At 34.3% G+C, this 27,893-nt stretch overlaps 1 protein-coding gene across 1 annotated transcript in view; it reads right to left on the reverse strand.

Annotated features, from left to right (window-relative positions):
- Positions 1–27,381, reverse strand: part of CCDC102B (coiled-coil domain containing 102B) — a 245,136-nt gene extending 217,755 nt beyond the window's left edge. The window contains exon 1 of the mRNA XM_021099354.1: positions 27,140–27,381. The gene's annotated coding sequence lies outside the window, so the exon portion shown is untranslated. The remainder of the gene's footprint in view (positions 1–27,139) is intronic.

The following is a 27,893-nucleotide window of genomic DNA, read 5'->3' on the forward strand; positions in this document are numbered from 1 at the left end:
TAAATCCACAAATAACAAGTGCTGGAGGGGCTGTGGAGAAAAGGGAACCCTCCTGCACTCTTGGTGGGAATGTAAACTGGTACAGCCACTATGGAGAACAGTTTGGACATACCTTAGAAATCTATACATTGAACTTCCATATGACCCAGTAATCCCACTCTTGGGCATATATCCGGACAAAACTCTACTTAAAAGAGACACATGCACCCGCATGTTCATTGCAGCACTATTCACAATAGCCAGGACATGGAAACAACCCAAATGTCCATCGACAGATGATTGGATTTGGAAGAGGTGGTATATATACACAATGGAATACTACTCAGCCATAAAAAAGAATGACATAATGCCATTTGCAGCAACATGGATGGAACTAGAGAATCTCATCCTGAGTGAAATGAGCCAGAAAGACAAAGACAAATACCATATGATATCACTTATTACTGGAATCTAATATCCAGCACAAATGAACATCTCCTCAGAAAAGAAAATCATGGACTTGGAGAAGAGACTTGTGGCTGCCTGATGAAAGGGGGAGGGAGTGGGAGGGGGGAGGGAGTGGGAGGGATCAGGAGCTTGGGCTTATCAGACTTAGAATAGATTTACAAGGACATCCTGCTGAATAGCATTGAGAACTTTGTCTAGATACTCATGTTGCAACAGAAGAAAGGGTGGGGAAAAAAAATGTAATGTATACATGTAAGGATAACTTGATCCCCTTGCTGTACAGTGGGAAAATAAAAAAAAAAAGAATAAGTCTACTAATGACAATATTTTTTAGTTTTCCCTCATTTGGCATCTTTATTTCCCCTTCATTCCTGAAAGATAATTTCAATAAGTATAACTTATGCTTGATACTGCTTTTCCTTCAACTTAAAAATATGCCACCTCCTTGCTGCTTCCATGACTTTAGGGAAAATTCACTATCATTCAAAATGTCCTTCTAAGGGTTGACATTTTGTATTAGGAATTCAGCATTGGTTATTTAGCAATATAAACATTATGGCATATAAAAATCTTTCATTTTGACTCATTTTTAAATTTCAAATATAGGTAGTAGTTATGTAGAAATTAGTGTGATTAATCAGGTGTTAATAAACACCAATAAAAAGCAAGACTCTGGGTATGACTTCAAGCCGCATAACATTATTTTGTCTTACGGTATCAAAAGTTTCCTTAACCTCAGGATAGCTGGATAAAATGATTTGGAAAAAAACTCAGTTCAAAATGTTTTCTTTCAACGTGTATGAATAATATCTCTACCATTATTTTTATAAAAAGAAACTGTAGTAGGCACGTTTCTAAAATGTCCCCCAGTTATCCTCATCGTTTGACAATCATCACCTTGTTTAATTCCTTCTCACTCACTGGAGGCTAGCCCTAATGACCTTATTTAATGAATATGCTATTGCAAAAGTGATGGGATATCACTTCTGAAATTAGGTTATGAAAGGACACAACTCGCGTTATGGTAGCACTCTATTACCTCCTCACGTGGTCATTCTGAAGAAATCAAGAGCCAGGTCATTGTCTTTCTTGTGGAGAGGTTCACATGACAAGGAACTGAGGGAAGACCTTGGGCAACAGTTTATGAGAAATTAAATCCTACCCACAACAATTTGAGGGATCTTAGAAGCAGACCCACCCTAAGTTGAACCTAAAAGCCACTACAGCCCTGCCTGGCACTTTAACTGAAGCCCTTTGAGGGACTTGGAGACAGGACTCAACTAGCTACACCTGATTCTTAACCCACAGAAACCATGAGACAATGCTGTGTTAAGTCACTAACTTCAGTATGATTTGTTATGTATTGATACAGAAAGACAATCCATGACAATTAAAATCCCTTCCTCAAATTATCAATTATCATGGCCATCCACCACAATTTTGCCAAAAGTGAAATGTGCAAATACTTATAAAACAAAATGTTAAAATTTACCAATTAAGTTGGTATCAGTGGAAAAGTTAAATTATATATAAATGAGAGAAAAGGAAACAGTTAAGCTCAGTCCAAATGCCAACCACAGAAGTTAGGTGAAAATAAACTATGGTGTTTCTTCAAATAATATTAAAATATAAAGAGTTCATGGCAAAACAGTTATGTCATATTCAAAGGAATAAATGTAATTAATATTATATTATCTTGTTCAAATTAGATATGTTGACATTAAGCAAAATGGGCTGGTCTTTTTGAGAGCCATCACAACAAGAGACAGCTTACCCATGGCATTCATTTTCAGAAAGAACATTGTGTAACCAGTCCAAAAATGGAGGGAAACCATCACAAACCAAGCAAATGAGATAAGTAGAGTGGCCACCACAAATAAACAAAGTTACTTTTTATTATTTTTGCCTATTACACTATTTGAAATAAAAGAAATTCAAATATAACTCTAGAGTCTATAGGCAGCTTCAAATTATTAATTGCTGTTCTAAAATTTTGATATTAGTTTGACAGCAGAGCAAAGTTTCTATACAGATTACACTGAAGTAGCTAAAAGACTGAAGTTTCCACACACACACAAAAATTGGATTGTCACAAAAATCATTTTTTAGTCTATGTTATATTTGGGAAGTCAAAAACCACAAGGGAGAAATTTTGTGTTTTCAGAATAGTAATAGGAAATATAAACTGACATTCAACAATTTCTTTAACAATTTAAAATCAGAAAATGAGGACAGTGGGTGATTCATTTTGCTAAAATATTTCTCAAGAGCATAGGACTATTTACGATTACAGAAGACTTGAATTTGCTCTAGTGCATTTAATTCAGCACATATGATTTTCCTCTCTAGTGATACGTAAAACTGGGTGTGTTCATTTTTACATTTTAATATTCTGATAAATTAATTCATCGCAAGGTATTTTTCACAATTGACAGCAAGATATTGTTTTGTTCTTGGAAAACTGCCTATTAGTTATTGAGAATTTTTCTTTCCTATTTTTGAATGTGAAGAACAATCGTGTAGGAAAGGCTTTCTATTCAAATAGCACTTTAAGTTCAGTAGTGCTTATTTGGGACACATAAGGTGGCATTGAAACCATGACGTTTTGCAATTTAATCAAATTTGATTTGAGGATAATTTTTAAATGCTTACCAGCTAACATATTCTGTAATATTTATCTTTAGATAAGAATAATTTATGCAAATCAAATGATAAACTGAACTGTTTGCCGTCTTAAATTGAAATATGGAGAGAGAGAGAGAAAGATTGAGAGAAGTTGTCAAGCATCTGCCTAAGCATTTCACATATATTAACCTTTGTACTTCTCACCATAACCTGAGGTATATCTGATTGTATTTATGCCTCTACACCTCTTTATTTTCTATTTATTCTGAGTCCGTGTTTGTATAAAAGTATATTTGACAGATAAATGAATTCTTCAGCTTAGCACATGTATATCCCATATTTTTATTATTGTAAATTATTTTTACAAGTTGTAATTCACAGAACCTCAGACCTAACAGAAAATATTTCAAAGATTTATAATGCCACCTTAGTCTGGCTATTCTGTATTACTCAAATGATGACTTGGGCACATTTCAATAATTTCATTTATATGGGTATATTGTTTCCAATAAAATCTTATTTAGGAATGTGATTAAAAATAATTTTGGGGAGTTCCCATCGTGGTGCAGCGGAAACAAATCCAACTAGGAACCATGAGGTTGCAGGTTCAATCCCTGGACTCGTTCAGTGGTTAAGGATCCAGTGTTGCCATGAGCTATGGTGTATGTCACAGACCTGGCTCAGATCTGGCGTTGCTGTGGCTGTGGTGTAGGCTGGCAGCTGTAGTTCCAATTAGATCCCTGGCCTGGGAATCTCCATATGCCCCAGGTGCATCCCTGAAAAGACAAAAAGACAAAAATAAAAATAAAAATATTTTTTAGGGAGTTCCCATCATGGCTTAGTGGTTAATGAACCCGACCAGTATCCATGAGGGTACATGTTTGATCCCTGGCCTTTCTCAGTGGATTAAGGATCTAGTGTTGCCGTGAGCTGTGGTGTAGGTCACAGACGCAGCTTGTATTCTGCATTGCTATGGCTGTTGTGTAGGCCTGAAGCTCCAATTTGACCCCTAGTCTGGGAACCTCCATATGCCTTGAGAGCGTCCCTCAAAAGACAAAAAAAAAAAAAAAAAAAAAAAAAAAAAAAACACAGTTCCTTATTTCAAACTAAAATGCCAACTTGACACTTTAAATATTTATCGTTTGCATTTGTAAAGTATCAGTTTTAAATAATAACAAATCCCATAGTTGGAAAACTTCACAGCAGTTTTTGTGATATTTAGAATGGCTTCAATTTCATAGTTTTACAAGTTTTTTCAGTTAAAGTGATATTTGACCTAGCATATTTAGTAAAACATTTATACTTATGTCCCCAAAAAAGAACCTAAATCTTGAAACTTTTTGACAGTTATCTCCTAAGGAATTCTGAAATTATTTTTTGATATATTCTTGAGTTTTTACCTGCAACTACATTAAATAGTGTTTATAGCCTACGTAGAATTTTGAAACATATTGTGTATTTTATCCTGCTGCCTGTATTTGGCATGGTTTCATACTATACTGGCTAGCTTCCCATATAGAACAATACATAGTATTTTTTACTATTGAGAAAATTTTGAAGAAACAAAGTTTGTTTGCTCTCTTGGGTATTCAAGTGCTATATTTGAGTTCAGTGAAAGAGTAGGAAAGGGAGTTTAATAGTGCATTCCAACAACAGCTAACATAAAATATAAATATTATATTTATGAAATCAATTAACAAAAAATTTTACAAAACACAGCATCTTGGAAAACACAAACAAATACATTTGCAAACAAGTAAAATTTTTAAAAAATGATTACACTGAATTTAAAACAAGCAACAAGTATTTATTTTAATCATTGCTATTAAAGGCTCAATGAGGCTAGATTATTGCCTGTATTTTTTTCTTTTTTGACTTAAGCATGTAGTTCTTGTGCCAGATTTTCATTTAGTGTGAAGGACGTGAATTTGCTTCTGCAAATTCCTTTAGGTTGGGAAATTCTCTACAAAACAGAGAAGATGAATTTCATTGTATAGTCAATTATTTTCATTTACAGCATTCTAACCATATGAATTGGATGTCAGTTCAAATGAGAAAATAAAGTAATGGATATTGGCTTCCCGGAAGCCTCTGTAATCAGGACTTAGATGAGGTCCCCCTGCTGTGATCTCTGTTCTTCATAAACATGTGACAGAGTTGTGGTCCATTTTAAAATTATTTGATCACTCTCTACAGCCCCCACTGACTAAGCTGTGAGTTAGGGCAAGGACCATGTTTGGTTTTGCTCACTATTCCATCCCAGGGGCTGGATAATGCCTGAGTTAGAATGGACATTAAGTCAATATGTACTGTATAAATGGATGAATGAGTGATATTTAAGAGAAAAGAGTCTCTAAAATCCAGCAAATATCATTTCTATAGAATTACAAAGAAAATATTTTCATTACCAGGAAATAATATTAATTTTTCACAAACTTTTCCAGATAAAATAAGTGAGCACTTTCCAATTTACTTTACGAGGTCAAAAAAACCTTGATGCCAAAGATCTGATAGGAATTTTATGGCAAATATCTCCCATTAACATAGATATAAAACATGAACAGAAATGTTAGCAAGAAAAATCTGTTAGGTAAAAAGATTAAAACAAAGAAGCTGAATATATTCCAGGAATATAAAACTGATGTAGCATGTGATTGCAATCTTTGCAAGTCACATAATAAACCATGTTAACAAAACTAAACAAAAAAACTCAATAAATAAATACAATACATTTGAAAAAAATTGAGCTCCAGTTTATAATTTTTAAAGAATTTAGCAAATCAAAAATAGAAGGGAAAATGTGTGATATGATAAGTTATCTACAGAAAGCCTGAAGCAATAATCTTTCCTTATGAATCATTGAAAGTTTACCTTTGCAAGTCGTAAGAAAGAGGTACCTACTAAAACTACTACTGTTCAGTATTTTATAGGAGGAGAGGTCTTAACTAGTGAAGAGGAAATTAAGCTAAATAGGAATAGGAAGGAAGAAATGAAAATGTCATTTTCCTACAATACGGTTGTATAAGTAGAAAATTCAAATCAATCCACAAACTAGTAGACCTAATAGGTGAAGTTTAGTAAGGTTACTGGATGTAATCAACATACACATTCATGTGTATTTCTCTATTGTAGACACTAATACTTACATATCAAATATCAAATGTTAAAGACTAATTCTACTTTGTAATAGCATCAAAGATATCAGATTGCTAGGGATGTAACCGAAGATGGGTACACCCATGTTCTAGAAACTGGAATATGTTATTGTGTGAAACTCAAGACTAACCAAATATAGAGGGATGTATCTATCCAATGATGATGTGGAAAGCTCAAAATTGTAAGATGGTACATTTATGTAAATAAACCTGTAGGTAATTCCAGTCAAAAACCTCAGTCAAAAGCAACCAGATCCTGCTGTATAGCATAGGGAAGTATATCTAGTCACTTGTGATGGAACAGGATGAGGATAATGTAAGAAAAAGAATATATATGTATGTATGACTGGGTCACTTTGCTGAACAACAGAAATTGACAGAACATTGTAAATCAACTATGATAAAAAATTTTTTTAATTTGTTTGGTTTTGTGATTGAAAATTGATTCTAACATTCACTTGAAAATACCCAGGAGTCAAAAATAAGAAAGAAATGTTAAAGGAGAATAAAGAAACAAGAAAATATTAAAGGAGAACAAACTTAGAGGAATTATACGACTGGATGTTAAAATGATATAAGGCTACATAAATAAGACAGGGAGGTATTGGCAGGAGGATAAACAAATAGTCAAATAGAATCACAGACCATATCTCTGTGGTGCTTGATTTAAGACAGTCCAGTATGGAATTTTTTCCCCTTTTTTTTCAAAAAAGTTGCTGACTCAACAATATATACACATGGAACTAATAGCTATATGACATCATGTAAAAAGGTCTCATCCAAATAGAGCATTGATCTATAAGTGTAAGAGAAAGCAATAAAGCTCTAGAAATTAACTAAGAAAAATTTCCCACCACCTTGTAGTAAGTAAAGATTTCCAATCAGGACAGCAAACATTGACCATAATGTAAATGTTTACAAATAGAACTTTACGAAAACTATTTCTATTCAAGAAAAGATATTTGTTGACAGAATGAAAAATGCCAACAATTGCTTGGGAGAAAGTGTTACCCATACCTATATTCACTGAGGATTAATATCTAGAATGCATAAAGAATTTTTACAAATTTTCAAGAAAAAGATTGTCATTTTAAAAAAACATGCTATAAATTTAAAAATATAGTTCATGAAAGATGATATTCTCACAGTCAATAAACATGTGGAATGTTATTAACATCATTAGTTGTCAAAGGAATGCATACTAAAACCACAATGTAAAACCAATACCCTTAAGAATTATCATAACATTATTCCTAATACCTCAAAAGTAAACTTGTCTATTGTCCATAAGCTAATAATGGATACAAAAATTTTGCAACAGCCATGTGACAGAATGTTATAGAACAATCAAAGGTTACACAATGGAGCTAGAGAAAGAGGCATCTTGCCAAGTGATAAGAGAAATAACCTGGTACAAAATGACACATTCTGCACCATCCCCCTTATAATTAAGTTTAAAAAGAGGCAAAGCTATTCTCATGATAGAGGTCCGAATAATGTTTACCTTTGAATAATGTTAGAGTGACAGGGAGCAAACATGAGGGAAGCTTCTAGAATGTGAACAAGTTTCTATTTTTTATTAGAGCTGTGTGGTGGCTACACAGGTGTGTCCTTTTTAAAAATTCTTTGTAGAACCTATGCTTACAGTTTTCTCACTTTACATGGGGCCATGAAGGTTGAACACCATCATTTAGATAATCAGAAAGCAGCCAGTGGCCAGGAGCTGTCTTACAAACACTACATCCACCCAGAGTGTTAGCTGTCAAGAAGCAGCTTTCAGATCATTCAGAAAAAGATGACAAAGAGAATACTATCCTCACAATCTAGTAACTTGTGTTTTGCAGAAGTCCAGAGCAAGGGGGCCACTTCAGAGAGAGGAAATGTCACTCTACTTGGTGGCTGAGGAAAAAGTATTATTGTATGAGTAAGACTTTTTCAGTCACACAGGGGGAGAATGTGATAACAGGGACCAGTCCATGTGGTTCATGAACCTCGGCAAAGGTAAATCAATCAGCTCTGCTTGAAAGGAGATGCATTTCAGGAAAAGACAATGTGCTTTCACTAGTTGACTCACGGTTTAGTTATTCAACCACTCAGGTTAAATTCTCCAGATGTCTCTTTGTCTTATGAAAATGTCTCATTAAAACAATCATATTCAGACTATCAGAATTTCATTATCAAGTATATTTCTCTTAATGGAAACAAAGGCATGAGTCTGTCTCAGCAAACAAATGGTTGTAAAGTCTCTAATAAGTCCAATGACAGAGCGGTCCTATTTGCCCCCTACCTACACGCATGCGCGCACACACACAAACACACACACGCACGCACCCATGTGATCATTTCTGATAATATCGCCACAGTTACTTTTTTGCATTAAAAACAAATTCAACCACTTCCTCTGTATTCTTTAAATATATTTCCATTTTCAAACATTTGGGACACAAAAACAGAATCAGATAATTATTTGCTCTTCAAATGCTAGAATTACAATGGAGAATGTGAAAAAGAAAGCAACTGATATTTTGGCAGAAGTCTAAACTCAAATGTTGAGTTCCGCTTGTTCATTATGTTTATGACAGCCAGATCTACTTTTAAATTTCTAACAATATTTGGCAGAATAAAATATCTGACCTCAGAGTCCCATGTCTCCCAGAGCTATGTTGCATAAAATCTAGAAAGCAAATCCACGTTCAAGTTTATTTTATACTTTATGTGTACTATTGCAAAAGAATTCTCAGATACATATAGTCAAGCATTTCACATAAAACTGAAATAGAAAATAGAAAAACACATGTAACATTTTATAATAGCAGATTGTCTTACTAGTAAAATAAATCAAAGACATTATTTTTAAAAAACAGCAAAGGAGTAAGTGTTCTGACTACCTTGGGGATTATTCTGGCTTGAGTACAACTCACAGCTTTTTTTTCCTCCCACAATGTAAAGCAACAGAGGAGACAAACACATCTTGTTAATCATAACAGAAGTTAATGTGAATACAAAAACATTTTCCTTCTCATTTTATTATACATTAGAGTAAGAAAAACTCATCTTTTTCCCATTTCCTGCTGCTTTTAGCCATTCTTCCTGATTATAAAAAAGCTGATAGGTCTTCAGAGAAAATTTCTGCAACTTCATTTGTAACTCTAAGAAGTGAGAAGGAAATAAGCAGAAAGGTATAGTGAAAAGGGACTTGATTTAACTTCTGACCAGGTTTAAAATTTTGAAGAAGTTTATTTTTCTCAGATTCAGTTTTAACAGAAACCTGGGGTGATAACACCTTGTCAGTTTGCTGTGAGAATACAATGCTAACACGTATAGACATTCAGTTAATGTAGCTACTATTTTATAATTCATTTTACTACCTAAAATTTCCCTTTTTTTTTTTTTTTTTTTTTTTGTATTTTTAGGGCGATACCCATGGCATGTGGATCTAGGGATCTAATCAGAGCTGTAGCCGCAGGCCTATGCCAGAGTCACAGCAACGCCAGATCGGAGCCACGTCTGCGAACTACACCACAGCTCATGCAATGCCAGATCCTTAACCCAATGAGCAAGGCCAGGGATCGAACCTACAACCTCATGGTTCCTAGTTGGATTCATTAACCACTGAGCCACAACGGGAACTCCTAAAATTTCCTTTCTGAATGTCATAAATTTGTGGCTGAAATTAAAATACACAGTATAAAATGATTGTTCACACATTTCTAATCACTAGTGTCAAAACTTCAGTGAAGCTGGAGGGTGTTACCCTGAGAATCAGCTCTTTGAACAATCTATGTTCTATTTCTCCTTTGGGCAAAAAAATATCCACTAAAATGATCAAAGGAAATGAGATTATTAAAATTTAGAAAGCAAAGCACTTCAAACAAAGAACAAGATATAGGAGTGTAAACACCCCTACATCCAAATTATGTAAATCTATGGAAACAATAAAATGATAAATTAAAGTAAATAATTCAAGCTGATTTTTCCCCGGTTCTTGCCCAAATAAGATGCTCATTTCACAAAGTCCATTGAAATGGAGGCAAGGCTATAGTCCTGCCAACAACTCTTAGCTACATTTATAGAATATGAGGTACTCAGTCTAGGAGAAAAGACAGTCTTGGGCCAAAAAAAATGTCTGTGTAGAAACTATTTAAAAAGAAAAACAGAGTTCAATTTGTTTGTGTTTTGTGTGTAATGGTGGTAAAGGCTAGCTAGTTATAAGAGAAAGATGAATCTACACAGTGTCCTTGTCAGTCTGTTCCTTTATCTGAGGCCCCATGCTCTAGTTAATTAATTCTGGATTTATGATACCACATAATAATTTTAATATATGTTTCTACCACCAGTCTCTGAGTTTGAATCTTATTTTTGTCCTCACAGTGACTAGAATATAGAAGACACTCAATTAATCTAGAAGGAACTAAAACTGTCATTCAATTAAAACAGAGTTTACAACTGCCAAAATGCATATATATGCGGTTATGTTTGTGTATGGCCATTGTGCCATAACAAATTAATTTTATTTCATTAATCCAGAATTCTCAGGCTTGTTGAAAATGAAAAGTATATTTTGCGTGTGTGTGTGTGTGTGTGTATTTATGTGAAAATGGAAAGTGTGAATTTTGCTGTAGCAGGTAGCATAGGGAAAACTTTATTATTTCTTATTTTGTAGAAGATTAATTTGGCTTTCCTCCATTTTTTTTTTTTTGCTATTAATAAAAGCCACCAATATCCTTTCAGTTGTGTAAGCCCAAAATTTAGACTTTCCTTACCAATCATTCTTCATCATTCCCTGAATCCTATCAATGACCAATTCTGTTTATTTTACTTTTTAAGAAACTTTTACCCATGTTCATTCTTCTCCCTCCCAGCTCCCTTGGTCCACACACAGTCATCTCATTCTTAGGTTACTGAAACAGATTTCCAGCTGTTATCCCTTTCACCATTTTTACCCCTCAATAACTGGAGAGACATTTTTATGTTTTTGATTATTTCATCTTTGCTGAAACTCTTGCAATTGCTTTCCTATTATTCTTTTTTTTGTAAAAAAAATGAAGTATAATTGATTTACAAAGTTGTTAATGCTTTCCAATTATTCCTGGGATTCAGTTCCAAAACCTTATTACAGCTGCACCCATTTTACCCATTGGCTTCCTTTCTATTTCTTTCCTTTCCAGCATTTCCAAGTTTTCTCTGCTTGGATACCTAGATATTTCACTTCTCATTCTGGGCAAGATTTTAGTCTTGGATTACCAAAGTAACTTCCTCTGGGTGTCAAAATTCTATTTCCATATGTTAATTCTTCAGAAGGAATATTTCTTCTATGAGAAAGGCAGAAGTTTAAAAATAGAAAAAAACAGAAAATTATGCACAAGCTATGTGTAATTTTTGCTTTATTTTTGCTTTTATGAATTTCCTCAAATATTCTGCAACAGACAAAAAACCAGAAAATGTTTGCATATTCATTAGAGTCACATTTTTTTTTCCTTTTTGTATTTTACTTCCTCCTGATTTATTTAAAACAAGCTACTCAATTAATTCTCAACATGTGAAAGACATAACTGAAGTTCTGCAGATATGTAATGCTAACAAATGGAGAGGCTATTCAACTTCTTTATTATGTTCTTTAAAATTCTGCTATTATTTTAACTGAATCAGCACATGAAAGTTGTTCTCTATTGCTTTATAAATTCTCTTATCCAGTGATCACATACATACAGCCATACTTTCTAAATGATTATCAAACTCAATGAAACAAAAAGGAAAATTTTTTTCTGAAATAAATGCTTTGGTTAACATTTAAAGTTTGTCACAACATACATTTAAAAAATAACATTTTTCATAAAGTACAACAAAGACTATTTGACATGTTAATGTAATGTGGATATTCAATCTATTTCTAAAATGATATTATTCAAATATATTTTGCCATTAAAATAATGAACCTTCCTAATGGAAATATGAAAGTTTATTTTCCTTTCTGTAAATGCCAACCATTGCTTAAAGCTTTGTAATCTTTATTTTCAACACCAGAGTGTTAAACAATAAAAGATTAAAATATTTTCATCATGTAATGATGAAAAACTAACACTATAAGTATATTTTTGTTTATACCTTATGAGTTTTTACCTCATATGGTGTCAGTAGGAGAATCTTATATTTATTTCCAACATGGAAAACTTAAAAGGTACCTACATTTGGTGACTGAATCATTTACCCATTTACATGTATGGGCTCAGTTCCTTAAAGCCAAACTCAGTCTAATGTTTGTCTCTTTCAGATCTGAAAGGGCTGAAGTAGGATAGTTATACAGGTAGTTGTGGAAGTCCCAGTAAGGGACCACAGATAGAGAGGGAAACCTCTGGAACTTTGGGAGACCACTGTAAATTAATAATTTCCCAAGAAAACACTCAGAACAAGGCAGGTTTGCCAGACCAGTGGAGGCATGAGATTTGCCTCAGGTCATTGGGTGGGGAATGAAGTGAGGCCTGCATTCAGGTTCAGACCAAAGGCAGGAGTTTAAGGACCACCCTTCTGCGGATTTGAATAAGCACCATGATAGTCCTAGTCTGATTTTATAGGGTCAAATACTCTTTTACCAGATACCAAGGAGGAAGAGGAGGCCTTTTTCCACCACCACTCCCCTTAAATTATAAAACTGTAGCCCACCTAATCTTCAGGGCAGAGCTTCCTTGCCTGCCTGCTTGCATCTCTCACAAGTGTCCTAAGAAATAGAAATAAATCTATTTCTTGTCTATCACTTTGTGTTTCACTGAATTCCTTCTCGGTGAAGACACAAAGAACCTGAACCCCAATAAGTCCAGACCCCAGATGAGTGATTCTAATTTAAAAAGTGTGGGTTCAAGTCCCAATCTAAGTTTAGGCTGGGTTCGAGTCCCGGCACTGAGTTCAGTTTCCAATCTGGGTTCTGGCTAGGTTCAAGTCATTAATGCTATCAGTTTCAGATCCAGATATTCATCTTTTTCTTTTCTTTCTTTTTTTTTTTTTTTTTTTTTTGTCTTTTTCGAGCCACACTTGTGGTATATGGAATTTCCCAGGCTAGGGGTTGAATTGGAGCTGTAGCCGCTGCCCTATGCCAGAGATACAGCAACACCAGATCCAGCATCCTGACCTATACCACAGCTCACAGAAATGCCAGATTCTTAAGCCACCGAGCGAGGCCAGGGATCAAACCTGCATCCTCATGGATACTAATCAGATTCGTTTCCCCTGGGCCATGATGGGAACTCCCAGACATTCGTTTTCTAATTTGGCCTCTCTCCCTACCTGTGAGGGTCAGATTGCTGAACTTCATGCTTCATGAAACCCCAAGTGCATCACCTGTCATCTCTCCCAAAAACCTTCTACCTTTCAATCACTTAACCACCTTGGCTATCCCTTTCTTAAGACTTTTCCTGGCTTGCCTAAATTGCCCCATTTCTTAAAATTTGCATCCTATCAACACAAAAAGGAAACTGTTTTCTTCAAGTTTCCCTGGGGCTTGATATTGTTTTATATTTAGTCTTCCTAATTAAAAAAATTCTTCAAAATAGAGTCTCTCTAAAAATTGCCAAATTTACAAATACCTGGAGAGTAACCTGCACTCAGGGAGCATCTAAAACTAACTCAGACTAAAACACACCAACACTGGAGATTTTATTTTCTAGATTATTAAAGCAGATTGCAGTAAATCTCTCCTTAGTTTTTTTTTTTTTTTCTAATGACATTTTAGAATTGCAAAAACGAACAAGTTGAGGAGTTTTTTTGGTTGTTGTTGCATTTTCATTTTAAGCAGATAGAAGTCATATATGTGATGCATAACAACATCTGAACAGGGCTTTATCACCTGCTGAGCAAATGTATGCAAATGATTGTCCATTTATTAAACTTATTCATTGAAGTTTACAAATAATTTCCTTGGTTCAAAAAATAGGTAGATAGATAAGAATCTAACTCATATGAAAAACATTGCTCACTATCTCTTTCCTAATTTTTGGTCTTATTAAGTTTTTGTTTGTTTTTTGTATTTTTTCAAGCTCACGTGTCTTGTACGTGATACACCCTGTTGCAAGATGAATGTTCTCTTGCAGACCTCCTTATAGCTCTAAATTTGACTGAAAGATTATTAAACAAACTAAAATACACATAATTTAAAACAAGAAGTGGTAAATACATGTGTTAAAAGATAAACTGAGGCATATTAAAAATGTTGAGTTTATTTTAGTAGAAATCGATTCCCACCAGGTAGCACCAAACCAGAAGTGCTTAAGAGCACTGTCCGTGGAGAAACTTTTGTAGAGAAAAGGTGGAAGCAAAGCAAGGAAACTGTTGATTAGCATGGCTTAACCCCACGCTGGTTATTTGTGATTAGCTGTCCTTAGTTTTCAATTTAGTAATTTTGAGGTATTCATGGGCTTAGATTTTGTTTTGCTTCTACAAGACACCACATCATTAGTGTCCTCTCAGTCTAATGGCCTCCTTATTTAATTAATTTAACAATAGAAATTTTAAGATTTTTTTTTAATTGCCTATATTTATTTCCACTTGGCTTTACTTTTATTTTCGTTCAGTTTGAGGTTTTAAATTTATTTCCATAACTCATATGAAGCAAAGGCACTCCTCATGGATACTAGTTGGGTTCCTTACAGCTGAGCCACAAGAGGAACTCGCATCCTTTTAAATATAATAAAAATTGGGTTACAAACCAAACAAAACAAATTACTTTGAATATGTTGAAAGACCTGGAAATAATAGAATTGCATAAACTATAACACAAACAGACCAACCCAATTTTTTGAGTTTAAGCACATTTTCCTGATTAATGTCCCAAATATAAATATTTACACATGTTAAATTATTCTTCCTTTATAGAAAATGAAGAAACTCTGTGCTTAGAGTGAACTGAAATTTCAAAAGTTCTCAAAATATTTTAAACAGGAAACCAGCTGCCTCCACACACCCATGGCAATATGTTCAAAGTGCAGTACTGCAGGAGTTCAGTTAAGTCCTTGACTCCAAATTACTATAAGTCAGATTTAGTCCTTGAATTATATGCCTGCATGAATACAATTGCAGAGGACACTGAGAAAATTATTAGTGAATATGGACCTACCCAAGTTTCACAATTATGTTTTTTTCTTAAAAACATGATTAATCTACTTGGAAATCACAAGGCTACCTACCTCTGAATAGGAATAGCATAAGTTTCACAAAGTATACTGTACCTCTTATGACATGAATGGAAAAAATATAAAAGAAATGTGTAAAATTGTTTTTGTGTATAAACAAAGCTATATATTCATAGTGTTATATTTATTTGTAGTTTATAAGAATATTAAATCAATTGGTTTTTCTTCCTAAGGAGCATTTTAATACTCAGAAAACACTGAAATGAAATAATGTAGAAAAAGCAAAGGAGAACAATGAAATTGTTCAAAACTGAACAGTCTTGGGAGTTCCCATTGTGCCACAGTGGAAACAAATCTGACTAGTATCCATGAGGATGTGTGTTTGATCCCTGGCCTTACTCAGTGGGTCAGTGATCTGGCACTGCCATGAGCTATGGTGTAAGCTGCAGATGTTGCTCAGGGTAGACCAGCAGCTGTAGCTTCGATTTGACCCCTAGCCTGGGAACTTCCATATGCCTCAATGTGGCCCTAAAAACCAAAAAAAAAAAAAAAAAGAAAAAAAAGAACATCATGTAACAAAAGCAAAAATATTAATAAATACATATATTTCATCACAAATTGTCAGAACATCAGCTAATAAGATGTTGATCTTTAGACAAAATGTTGACTTTTTTTTTTTTTTTTTGGCTGCACTCATGGCATATGGAAGTTCCTGGACCAGGGATCAAATCAGAGATGCAGCTGCAACCTACGCCACAGCTGTAGCAATGCTGGGTCCTTTAACCCACTGAGCCAGGCCAGGGATCAAACCCATGCTTCAGCAGTGACCAGAACTGCTGCATAGACAATGCTGGATGCTTAACCTGCTGTGCCCAGTGGGAACTCCAAATGTTGAATTCTTATCTCAATCACTGGCACTAGATTTATATTTCTATGGACTCTTTTAAGATAAAAATAATATCAATCATATATCCTGTTCTAATTCTTTTAAATTTTAATTAATATAAAAGAAGTAATCTGTCTTCAGATATATCATTTGGAGGAAAGTATCTTACCCTAGGAAAAAAATATGGTGGGTTATGCAATACTTAAGTCACTTTCTATAATAATATACCCCAAATCTTGATTTCACTGGGAAAATTTCTTTTGTAAGGTTTTGTAATCTTAAGAAAGAAAACAGGAGTTCCTGTCATGGCTCAGGGGAAACAAATCCGACTAGGAACCATGAGGTTGCGGGTTCGATCCCTGGCCTCGCTCAGTTGCAGAGAGCAGTGGTGTAGGTTGCAGACATGGCTCGGATCCTGCATTGCTGTGGCTCTGGCGTAGGCTGGGGGCTACAACTCCAATTCGACCCCTAGCCTGGGAACCTCCATATGCTGCAGGTGCAGCTCTGAAAAGGACAAAAGACAAAAAAAAAAAAAAAAAGCGAAAGAAAGAAAAAAAACATTAAATATTTAAAGTCATAAATGTTATATTACCATTTGAAGATCAGTTATTCTATGTGCCAGTGAAACTTCTTCCCTGGCCATACTTTCTCCACTTTTGCCAAAATGTATTAGTAATTTCTTCAGACATAGTGTCTCTCAACTTTTCCAATCCTCTTTCTAAGTGTTTATAGGTTTTTGTCCTTTGGCATAAGTATAGATAACACTAAAGAAAAAAGCAATTTAACTATAAAGCAGAGTTCTTAACATAATTGCTAATTGATCTAGAATTAGTTTTCATCTGTTTGTTTTTATTGCAGGCATCTTTTTTTTATTTCCATAGTTAAATAAGGAATTGGATTTAAAATGTCAAAATAACAGGAAGTTAATAGCCAGTGTTTGTAGTATTTCTCAAAAGATCTGGCTTTCTAGTCCCTAAAATAGAAAATGTAAGACATGTGCAAGGAAAACTGCAAAGAGCTGAAACTAGATTAAACACATTTTTTAAAACTTGCTTTGCTTATATTTACCCTTCCAAATGTATAAATATTTTTCCTCAACCTTCCCCAAGTAATCCTGATAATGCCACACTTATAAATCATCCTCAAAAACCTTATATTTATTCTTTTGCTCTCTCTACTCTCCCAGATTTGTATCTTTTGTTTAATAAATAAAAAGCAAAAAAAAAAAAAAAAAAGAGAACCTAAGAAATGTGTGGATTCCTAGAAATTGGGTTTCATCATTTTCATCATTGCCTGTTTTTCACACTAATCAGATTTCCTTAAATTACAGCAAGGAGAGAATATATCAGTACCAGTTATTTCCATAGGTCCCCATCTGTCACATCTCAGTATTGATGTAACCGAAATATATCAATATAACATCATCACAACAATATGCGTATCGTGGAACCCAGCGGATATTGGTTTCAGAATCAGAAAACCCGGGATAAACCTGTTCGTTGAGAAGGTTACTCAAACACATATCTTTGTTTACAACATGTAACTAAATACAATGCCTAAATATGATGTATGGTTGTTATGAGAATACTTTGTGATTGTTTATATTCTGGAGCCTATACTGTTCAACATGGTAATCATCAGCCATTTGGAGCGAGCAAGCTCTTGAAATGCGGGTAGTCTGGAACTGTGATGAAATGTATATGTATGCAAATTAGGCACAGCATAGAAAATAAAATGTAAACTATCTCATCAAATTATACTGATTACATTTTGGAATGATAGTATTTTAATATTTTAAGTAAAATATACTGTTGAATTAATTTCATGTTTATTTTTAACTTTTTAATGTAATTTTAAATTGTATATGTTGCTTAAATGATATTCCTATTGGTCAGCTCTGCTCTAGAATATCTTAAAAAAAATTAAGGGGGTTTCTTTTCCACAGAAGATTTTATAGAAATATAAAATTATGTTTTGATATTTTAAAAACATGTTCAGTGCGTTTGGGCAATATTTTTGTCTCTGTCTTATGGAGGCTTTCTATCTATACTTCAAATTAGACGATCAATAGTAAGATTATATACAAATATACGCTTGGAAACTTCATTCTATTGATAGTAGAAATACAAACCAAGTAGTCATACCTATTATTGAAATGTAAATAAGGACATTTTTTCATTCTCTGCCTCCTGGTCATATAATGCAGAAGAGGCACTACTACAGTGTCACATCATGAGAATGAACATTATCCAAAACATGGGCTATGTGTCTGGTCAACCTTCTCATCTAAGCTTTAAAAAAAACCCATTAAAAGATATTTGAAGCTATTTAAACAACTTGGGGTTTTAGAGAAAAAAAGATTTCTTCTTAAAATTGATCTATAAAAATTTTTAATGTAGCACAGTGTTTCTTCATAGCAATACAAAAATGATTCTTAAATTTAAAACATATATGTAGTTGTTAAATATCAGTTGTATTATAAACTAAAGTCCAGAACACTAAACAATATTATGAAAAAATATAATTTTATATTATTTTTGTCCAGAATGTTGGCAAAATAATAAACCTTTAGAAAAATTATGGGCTTACAATTGGTTAGATGTAAAAAATTGTAGCTAGATCTTATCCCTGCCTGAAGCTTGTTCTCTAATACAAGTCTGTACGACCAATCAAAATATCATGAAAAATAGCAAGAAAGTAAATGATAAAATCACAAACAGAAAATTAGAGTTTCAGTATGGTAATGGGCATTAAAATCAGTGTGTATTTGTGGATATTTACCACAAGTTTAAGTATTTCCCATAATAAATCTGTATATATATACAATATCATGTTTTTCTATGTAACTTTATGAGGTGTGGTTTCCACATTTTAGTACATTTTAAAACATTTCTTAATAAAAAATAAAACATCTGGTAAAACCAATTGTGTTCATTGATTAGGTAGTAGAGGGATGAAATACATTTTCAGGGACAAAAACTTAATGTCCAAATTATTTTCCCATTCATTGCCCTTACAATATTCTCAACTCTCAGTTCCTATTAATTCCAATAATGGTACCTCACTCACCAATGGCCGTTATATACCCTAGAGGCCATTACCAGGTGAGTTCTTTCCCATTTCAGTGTTAAGCACCTCTCTGATTATCTTCTCTATTGGCCCCACAATTCTCTTCTTTAACCTAACTTAGCTCTCATATAAATTGATTCTATTGCTTTCTGCTTCTCATCTACTTCACATCACATTGCCCTCCCTACTCCATGCTCCTTTATTAGCAAATTACCCTCAGCTAGAAGGGCATTCTTTCCACCTAACTTGCCTAGAAAATCCTAATTCTGGTTAATTCTAACAACCTGCCTGGTCCATATATGCACCTGGGCACCTGATCATACTTCAGAGAAAACACACCACTTACTATATGGCCTCACTTCGAATTCTTGACCCCAAATATCAACCCAGCCTTTAGTACTGCCAAGCCAACCAGATCAGTTCACCCTCCCATTCTCCCACACAACTTCACAGATTTTGTCTTGAAACTTCCCATGTCTTCCTCAACCTTCCATCTCTCTTAACCAACTTGTTTTTTCTATTTCACTAAGAAAGTTCCCAAAGACAGCCACTATACTCTGGTTCATCGTACCTATCAGTCTCTGTCAGTCTTGTTAATACCCTTATAATCTATCAGTTTCTGTGGGTGGATTGATCATGCCCTTAAGTACAAACTTCCCCCTTTTTATGCTCCATCTAATCATCTCTAACACACACAAGGACTTGGCCCCTCCCAAAATGGTGACCTTTCCCTTATTTAATCACTTTATACTTCTAAATCATTCCCATCAGCAAATGGTGAGGATAGTTAATCTTCAAGCTCAAAAAAAATCATTTTGATCCCCACCCAGGGGCCACCCTACTTCTCTGGAATTTTTTGTGATAAACCATCTTTAAAAGATGTTTTCACTCATCTGATTGTCTCAAACTCACTCTATCAACATTTAAGCTTAGGTCTGTTCAAAAACAGCCAATGATTTCTACATTGCTAAATCTAATTAATGATTCATTTCAGGCTTGAACTCCTGTTTTCTTTAACTAATTAGTAGCATTTATACAACTGGCCATTCCATCTTTCTGGAATTACTCATTTGCTTATCTTCTGGGAGACTCCTCTTTCATAGTTCTTCTCTGACCTTGCTGATTGCTGCTCATTATTTTGCTTCAGTGGGTCTGTCTCACCTCTGATGAGAGGTGCTCTCATATGGAAGTGCTCCAGGGCTGTCTTCATGCCCTTTCTCCCCCTACAATGGTAATTGGTCTAGCTGAAGGCATCCAGTCATTTGCCTTCGAATCCTGAGGTTTACCAAAATTATTTCTCGATTCTGAGATCTTTCTTTAGCTATGGACTCATGTACCCAGCTGACAAAATCATCACTTTAATATTTAATTGGCATCTCAAATTTCACATGTCCAAACACAAATTCTTGAACACCCACTCCCAATCTAAATCACTTCTCCCACTGGCCTCCCTCTGTCAACAAATAGATATTTTATTATTTCAGTTTCTCAGAGATCGTCTTTGAATCCTCTTTCTTTTCACACTGCACATCATCACTGTTGGAAAATTCTGTCAGCTCTGGCAGGGAAATGTGAACTATAACCATAATCTCATCACCTTTGTCTCAAATAACTATTTCAAACTGCCTTATCTCTTGCCTGGACTGTAATTTAATGTTTCCCTGCTTCTACATTTTCCCCACTCCAATGTATCCCCTACAACACAGAGGGAGTGATCTTTTTAAAACTCAACTTATTATATCATGTCTGGGATCAAAACAGTTAAATCACTTCTGATCAGACTTACAATAAAGAAATTCATGACTGTGGCCTATGAGGATTGAAGACTCTACTCCAAACTCTTCTACAGGATCCAAGATTTCTGGACCTGAGATTCATAACATTGAGGGGTGAGAAGGCTATTTTTAAAGTAGAAGATGATCAGAGTTCCCGTCGTGGCTCAGTGGTTAACAAATCCGACTGGGAACCATGAGGTTGCAGGTTCGATCCCTGGCCTCTCTCATTGGGTTAAGGATCCAGCGTTGCCATGAGCTGTGGTGTAGGTCGCAGACACAACTCAGATCCTGCGTTGCTGTGGCTCTGGCGTAGGCCAGCGGCTACAGCTGCGATTAGACCCCTAGCCTGGGAACCTCCATATGACTTGGGTGTGACCCTAGAAAAGACAAAAAGACAAAAAATAATAATAATATTAAAATAAATTCAACGATCATCTTGAAACATAGCTGGATTCATTTCACAGCACACCTGCCTCTGCTTTGCTTACCTTCTGCAGCTGCTGGCCTTCTGGTCATTCCTTTAAAAGATACAACTCTCCTGACTAGAGACTTTAGTGTTTTTTCTTCTGCTTTTAACTTTTCTCCTAAGATTCCTCATGGTAGATTCCTTTTGTTCACCCTGACAGAGGGCAATTCTCTGATTATGTCCAAAGCCCACATTCTCCATTCCCTTTTAGCCTGCCTTTTCTTTCTTCATGCCCCTATTATTACTTAACAGGGAATTACAGAATTCCTGGATTCTATTGCTTCACTAGCTAGAATTTACACTCAATGAAAGAAGGGAATTTTAGTTCAGTTCGCATTTCTATTTCTATTGCTAGAACACAGGCTGAGACACAGCACATATTTACTGCTGAGTGAGTAAACCTGTAAGAAAACAGAATGACTTAGAACTATTCTTTTTCTCCCAAATGCAAGTTTTACTAAATAAGTCAGACTCCTCTAAAGAAGGTGACCTTTGAAAATTGGAAGGTGATAAATTTTCATAATTAATCTAGAAAAAGTTTTGAGTGAGGCTAACTTCCATTTTATTTGTGATCAGGAGCTTAATTCTTTGAATTATCTAAATTATATATATATATGATTATATATACATATATATATACTTACAGTGAATATCTATGTCTATAAAAGACAAATATTTACACATATTCAGTCACAAATAAATTTGAGAGTTTGGAAAGTGGATGGGGGTCTTGAGAGAAAAAAGCATGTGTATCCTTTCTGCAAAACAAGAGAATCAAGGGGTTTCACAGGAGTGAGAAGATGGAAGTGGGAGTCTGCCTGTTGCATTATTTATCCTTCTGATACTGCTTCTGATAAACATCTAAGTTTCTGGAATGTGTCACTTTCATTAATTTATAGAGACAAACATCATACTCAATAATACCATATATAGTCACAGAGGGGAAAAAGACAAGTGAATATATTAGTATAAGATCTAGGAGCTGAATTTTGGTGTCGGCTGGGCTTCAGCCCTGGCCTTCTGTGAGAAGCCCACCTGTAAGAGTGGTCCTTATGGCTCCAAGAATACTGTAATCTTTCCCATCAATCTGCACTAGTAGGTCAAATTTATTTTAGCTCCACATTCAAAGCTTAGAAGCCAGTATGTAGATTTGATTAGTATCAACATCTTCAGAGCCCATTTATTACATGTCATAATTGCCAGAATCAAGGTTTTCAATCCACACAATTACACATTTTGTAACTCAAGCTTTGTCATTATAAAAAGAACAGAGGAGCTTGGGCAGCATTAGAGAATGAAATGAGAGCAAGTTTAAGCCGTCTGGCTTTGACACAACTCAGTCCTGCCCTTGAGTTAAACCCACAGGAGATTCTGAACCAAAGACTGGATGAAGCACAGCCGAGCCCTTACACACTCCCTGCAATTACTTGAGTTCCTCTCTAGGAATAACTTAAAAATGGAACTGCTCAGAACTACATTAAACTCCAGTAGATTGCCTGGCAGTTCTTCTCTCTCCTTCCTCTCTCTCCCTTCCCCTCCTTTGCTACCAACTATTACCACACTGCTGAGCTGAGCATTAATAATTTGTGAGTTATATTTTCACCTCATTTGAATGATTAAACAGAAGAAAGGAATCTGTGAGTATGTGTTGAATAATAAAGCCATTTGAACTTTTGCAGGCATCAATAAATCCAACTTTTGACATGATGGCCTTCATAATCCTAAATTCACTAAAGGGGGAAATGAGAGACTCAATGACAAACCCTCAGAACTATTTCCTTAAAAACTAGTCTAGAGCTGCTTCAGGCTCTTCTTCACTGAAATAGTCACTTTAAAACCTCATGTGATATTTCCAAATGGTTCCTGTAGCTTAGAAACATATGTCCATGAGTCAGTGACTGAAAGACTCACTTCTTTTTCTTTGAAATTTTAATTCTACAAATTAAAACAAGTGTTTGATAAAGTACCATTTGCAAGTTCTGCAATGAGCATGTTTTTGACACAATACTAAAGCTATCTCTGACTTCAGCTGCCGAGAAAAGATGCTCATACCAGAATTTTAATTATTTAAAATTTAATTTCAAATATCATTATATCTTGTTACATATAACAGTAATTCTTGGCAAATATCATTGAATATGCGTAATATTTTTTGTAATAATTTGTATAATATTGTATAATAATATATATAAATTATAACTTGTAATATTATGCCAATGTAATATTTAAATATTATTATTATTATATCAATAATAATAATTCTCTGCAAAGCTATGATTTCAGTGGAATGGCCTTGAGCCCAACCCATCTTCTCTTTGATAGGCTGATTTCCTGCAATGAAATATATATCTAGTTTTCTTTTGTACAACCAAGTTCTCAAATTCACACTCAATCACAATTGAGCGTCTATAATTGGGGAGTGCACTGACGACTGGGCACTGGATGTACAAAATGCTCTCTTTGGCATACAGTATTGGATTTTAGCCTAGACCTTATTTAATTAAAATAAAATGTCATAAAGTCAGTGACCAAAGTATTTGAAACAACAAAACTGTACTTGTTCTTTTAGAAAAGTTTTAAAGGATGAATCTTTACGTTTCAATATAATCTTTATCTGTTTGGATGTTTGGCAAAAGTTATTACTCCAATAAAGCCTACTTAAGTGATAGTAAGCTTCTAAAATAGTAGATAGTACAGTTCTAAAATGATATCAGTTAAGTTACACATACATATAATTCAAAACTCACTATTGTAACATAAGGTAATTTTATAACTTTATTTCATTAAAAATATTGAAAAATAGAAAAGAAGAAAATGAATACTATTGCAGATACTGGTCCTATTCTGTTTAGAGGAAAGCAAAATAATACATTTAAGGTTTGGGTATTTGAAAGGAAAAATATTCATAAATAGATTCTATTATTTTTACTACACATACACTGTTCTCAACCTTATCTATTAACAATATAAATTTTATATATGCTCTTCACCCATTAACATAAAACTTACAGAATAATTTTCTTTGGTCATAATTGAGTCTCTCCATAATTTTAAGGTGTGGTCACTAGGCATCCATTCATATCACACCATCAAAGAGAAACAAAGGGATCCAGTATGTTCCCAATATCACTTCCAGTCACTTCACATATTTTATTTGTGAATAAGTAATATTAGATGAAAATCAGAGATGCAACTTCCTTTCAGAAATCAAAATATATATTTTTGAATGTGAATAAAACATTCAAGAAAATGAAAAAAAGAGGAAAGCATAAGAATTGAATATGAGAACAGCCAATTAAATGTAAACACTGCTTATTTTCAGTATCTATTCCTTCTTTCTATTACCAAAGGCAAGAATGGACCATCTGAGGGAACTGTGATCAGTTTAGGTTTACAAATGCTGGAACCAATCTGCCTACTTTCTCACAACCTCCTCCCTGCACTCTGTTACCCCAATGCCCATTCCAAACCATCCTGCTAACTCCTACCAGATTCACATTCTTAAAATACCAGTGCAACATAGTGGAACAGCTCTGAAGCCAGAAAGACATTGTTTGGAATCCTGGCTCCACTTACTATATCTGTGGCTTTCAAGAAATCATTTGACATTTTTGAACATCAGAGCCCTTCATGTGTAAAATAAAGATAACATGTGAGATGAAGTTAATTTGATCACACATCTATCAAAATGGTATGTAAATTATCTTGTACACAGAAGTACAACTACGTGCTGGCAGTATTGCCAATGATGAAGAAGAAGATGATGAAGAAAGAGGAGGAGGAGTAAAAATACTCCATCTCCTCAGAAACTTGCATTTGCCCCAATTGTATACAGACAAAATTAATCTATATGAGTTTTAAGATGCGCCACAACTCTATCCAGCTCTATATTTGAACACAATGTCTGCTCCTCACAAAGTGTACTTTTTTCTGCTCCAATAAGGTGGATTATTCATCCCTACTCTTCCTGGTTTAGATTAATTTAGCCTCAAAACCCTTTGCTTCAACTACTTCTACAAAGTAGAAGAGTCTTTTTGCTTTTCAGCAACTATCTAAATTCCTCTAATTTTTTAAGTCTCAACTTACATAGCCAGACTTTTCTTTCAAGGCTTCTCTAAAATCTTACTAAAAAGGAAATTTTGAAGGTTTTGGCAATAGGACAGAATTCAACTGCCCCTGTAATATAAGCATGGGAGATATACTTCTTCTTCAAATGGAAATGGCCTAAGATCACTTTCTAGTTTAAATAATTATTGTCATTATATGTGTGGCTCCAATAATTAGATGGAACCCTCACAAATTTCAAGGCCACACCCATGTGAGGTACCTGGAAGTTATGTCCCAGAGATCAAGCAAATACTGAATACAATCAAAACAAATGAAGAGTGCAAAGGAGAGACTACTAAATGATATTTAACACACAAGAAAAATATTTTTTAAAGGTTTGGGGAAAAAAGGAATTCATATAAAACATTCTCCTAAAGATTCAAGTAGACATTGATATTTTAAATCAATGTTGCAAAATCACACAAAGCTCGTACAGGTATTGTATCACTAATTTTTCAAGATTCACTTCCATATTAAGTAAAAATATGGAGAAAAGTTAGAAATTAAAGACCATTTAATTTCTGTGTTAGGATATTTGACAATAAAATGATGAACAGCAAAAAAATTAAAAGTTGTAGCAATACCCTATCCCATAAAAATATTAGCAAAAGAGTATTCAGATAATTTTAGAAAATAGGAAAACTAATGTTTACGTAAATGAGAATATCAAGAAATATATCTGAATATTTCAATGCCGTATGTAACATGTTCTAATTGTATTTTTGAAGGATATCTCTCTTATATTTCTATTTAACAGATTTACCCACTCAACATTCATTTCATAATTTATCTTTGCAGAAAACATAAACAATACTGCCAATGGTTTCCAGAGATTTTTTTTCTTCAATTCTGTAATTACTTTCTCTAGAGTTAAATGCCTATTTCATTTTATTATGTGAAAGCTTTTAGTATTTTATGCTATGTATTTCTCCACACCCAGATAACTTATATCAAGAAATCAAGATTAGGGCTGAGTTGGAAGTATAGTTTTTTGTGAACAGTGATAGAAACTCAGCATGCAGACTAGCAAAATGAGAACTCTAAATGAATGAGGAATAAACTTGAGGATTTGCATAACAATTCTATTTTATTTTTACTCTAAGAATATAGATTACTTCAAACACAATGACTAAATCATATTAGTTTGGAGCAACAAAATAAGTTTTATTACCAACATATCATATTACTGTCTAAATTTAGAGTTGAAAATCTTACCTTTGTTAGTATACAGTTATTAAAAAAAAAAAAAGGAAATGTCTGACAAGCTGTTAGGATAAATAATACCAACGTGGAAAATGGAAGAGGGATGGAAGAAATCAAGTCCACTTTAAGAAGAAACTCTAAATCCCTGTTTCTCAGACCTACAGTAGTTTTGTTCTGCATCTTATAAGCAACTGTCTTTCTCTTTGCTCTGAGAATACCGCACACTCGGCCCCACCAGGAAAATATAAAAATTAAACAGAAAACCACAAGGTTATTAAGCATCTTACCCTCTGGGCTTGCTGGGCTGCTCTAGCGGCTCAGTGTTACAGACACATGTGTAAACAACAGAGTTTCCTGCATCCTTTTTTCATCTGTATGGCTCTGGGGTCCTGGCCAACAGGATTATTTCCAGCATTAAGGCTACTCCACACTAACTTGAAAAAGATTCCCATTGGCTGTGAAGTTTTATCAAAACCAATACAACAACACCCTTTGTGGATCACAAGTGAACTATCCAAAATGAAATCATTTTACTATTCCCTAACTCATGGATATGGCTATTCAATGGTCTCTACACAAATTATTTCAAACTGTGCTGTGAGTGAAAAAGGAAGAAACCACCCACCCTTTCATCCACCAGTGTATTTGTTTAATAACTTGTATATAGTAATAGAAAAAATATTTGTATAACTTGCAATAGTAATAGAAAAAATAAAGTGGCAAAGCCAAAGTACTAATAATGTGGAGTCCCCTTGTGACACAGCAGGTTAAGGATCTGGCCTTGTCACTGCAGTGGCTCAGGTCATTTCCATAGCAAGGTTCGATCCCTAGCCTGGGAACTTGTATGTGCCATGGGCCAAAAAAAAAAAAAAAGAGAAGAAAAAGCCAATCAAATCATAACATATCTATCTACAATAGATTTAAAGAAAAATTATGCTGCAGATTACAGGAACAATAGGAAATATCACTGGTCCAAAATGATTTTTATTAGATTGCCCCCAAAAGAAAAAGAAAAAATATTTAATAAACTTTCAGTATAGA

This window comes from Sus scrofa, chromosome 1 (genome assembly GCF_000003025.6).
Source record: "Sus scrofa isolate TJ Tabasco breed Duroc chromosome 1, Sscrofa11.1, whole genome shotgun sequence".
NCBI lineage: Eukaryota > Metazoa > Chordata > Mammalia > Artiodactyla > Suidae > Sus > Sus scrofa.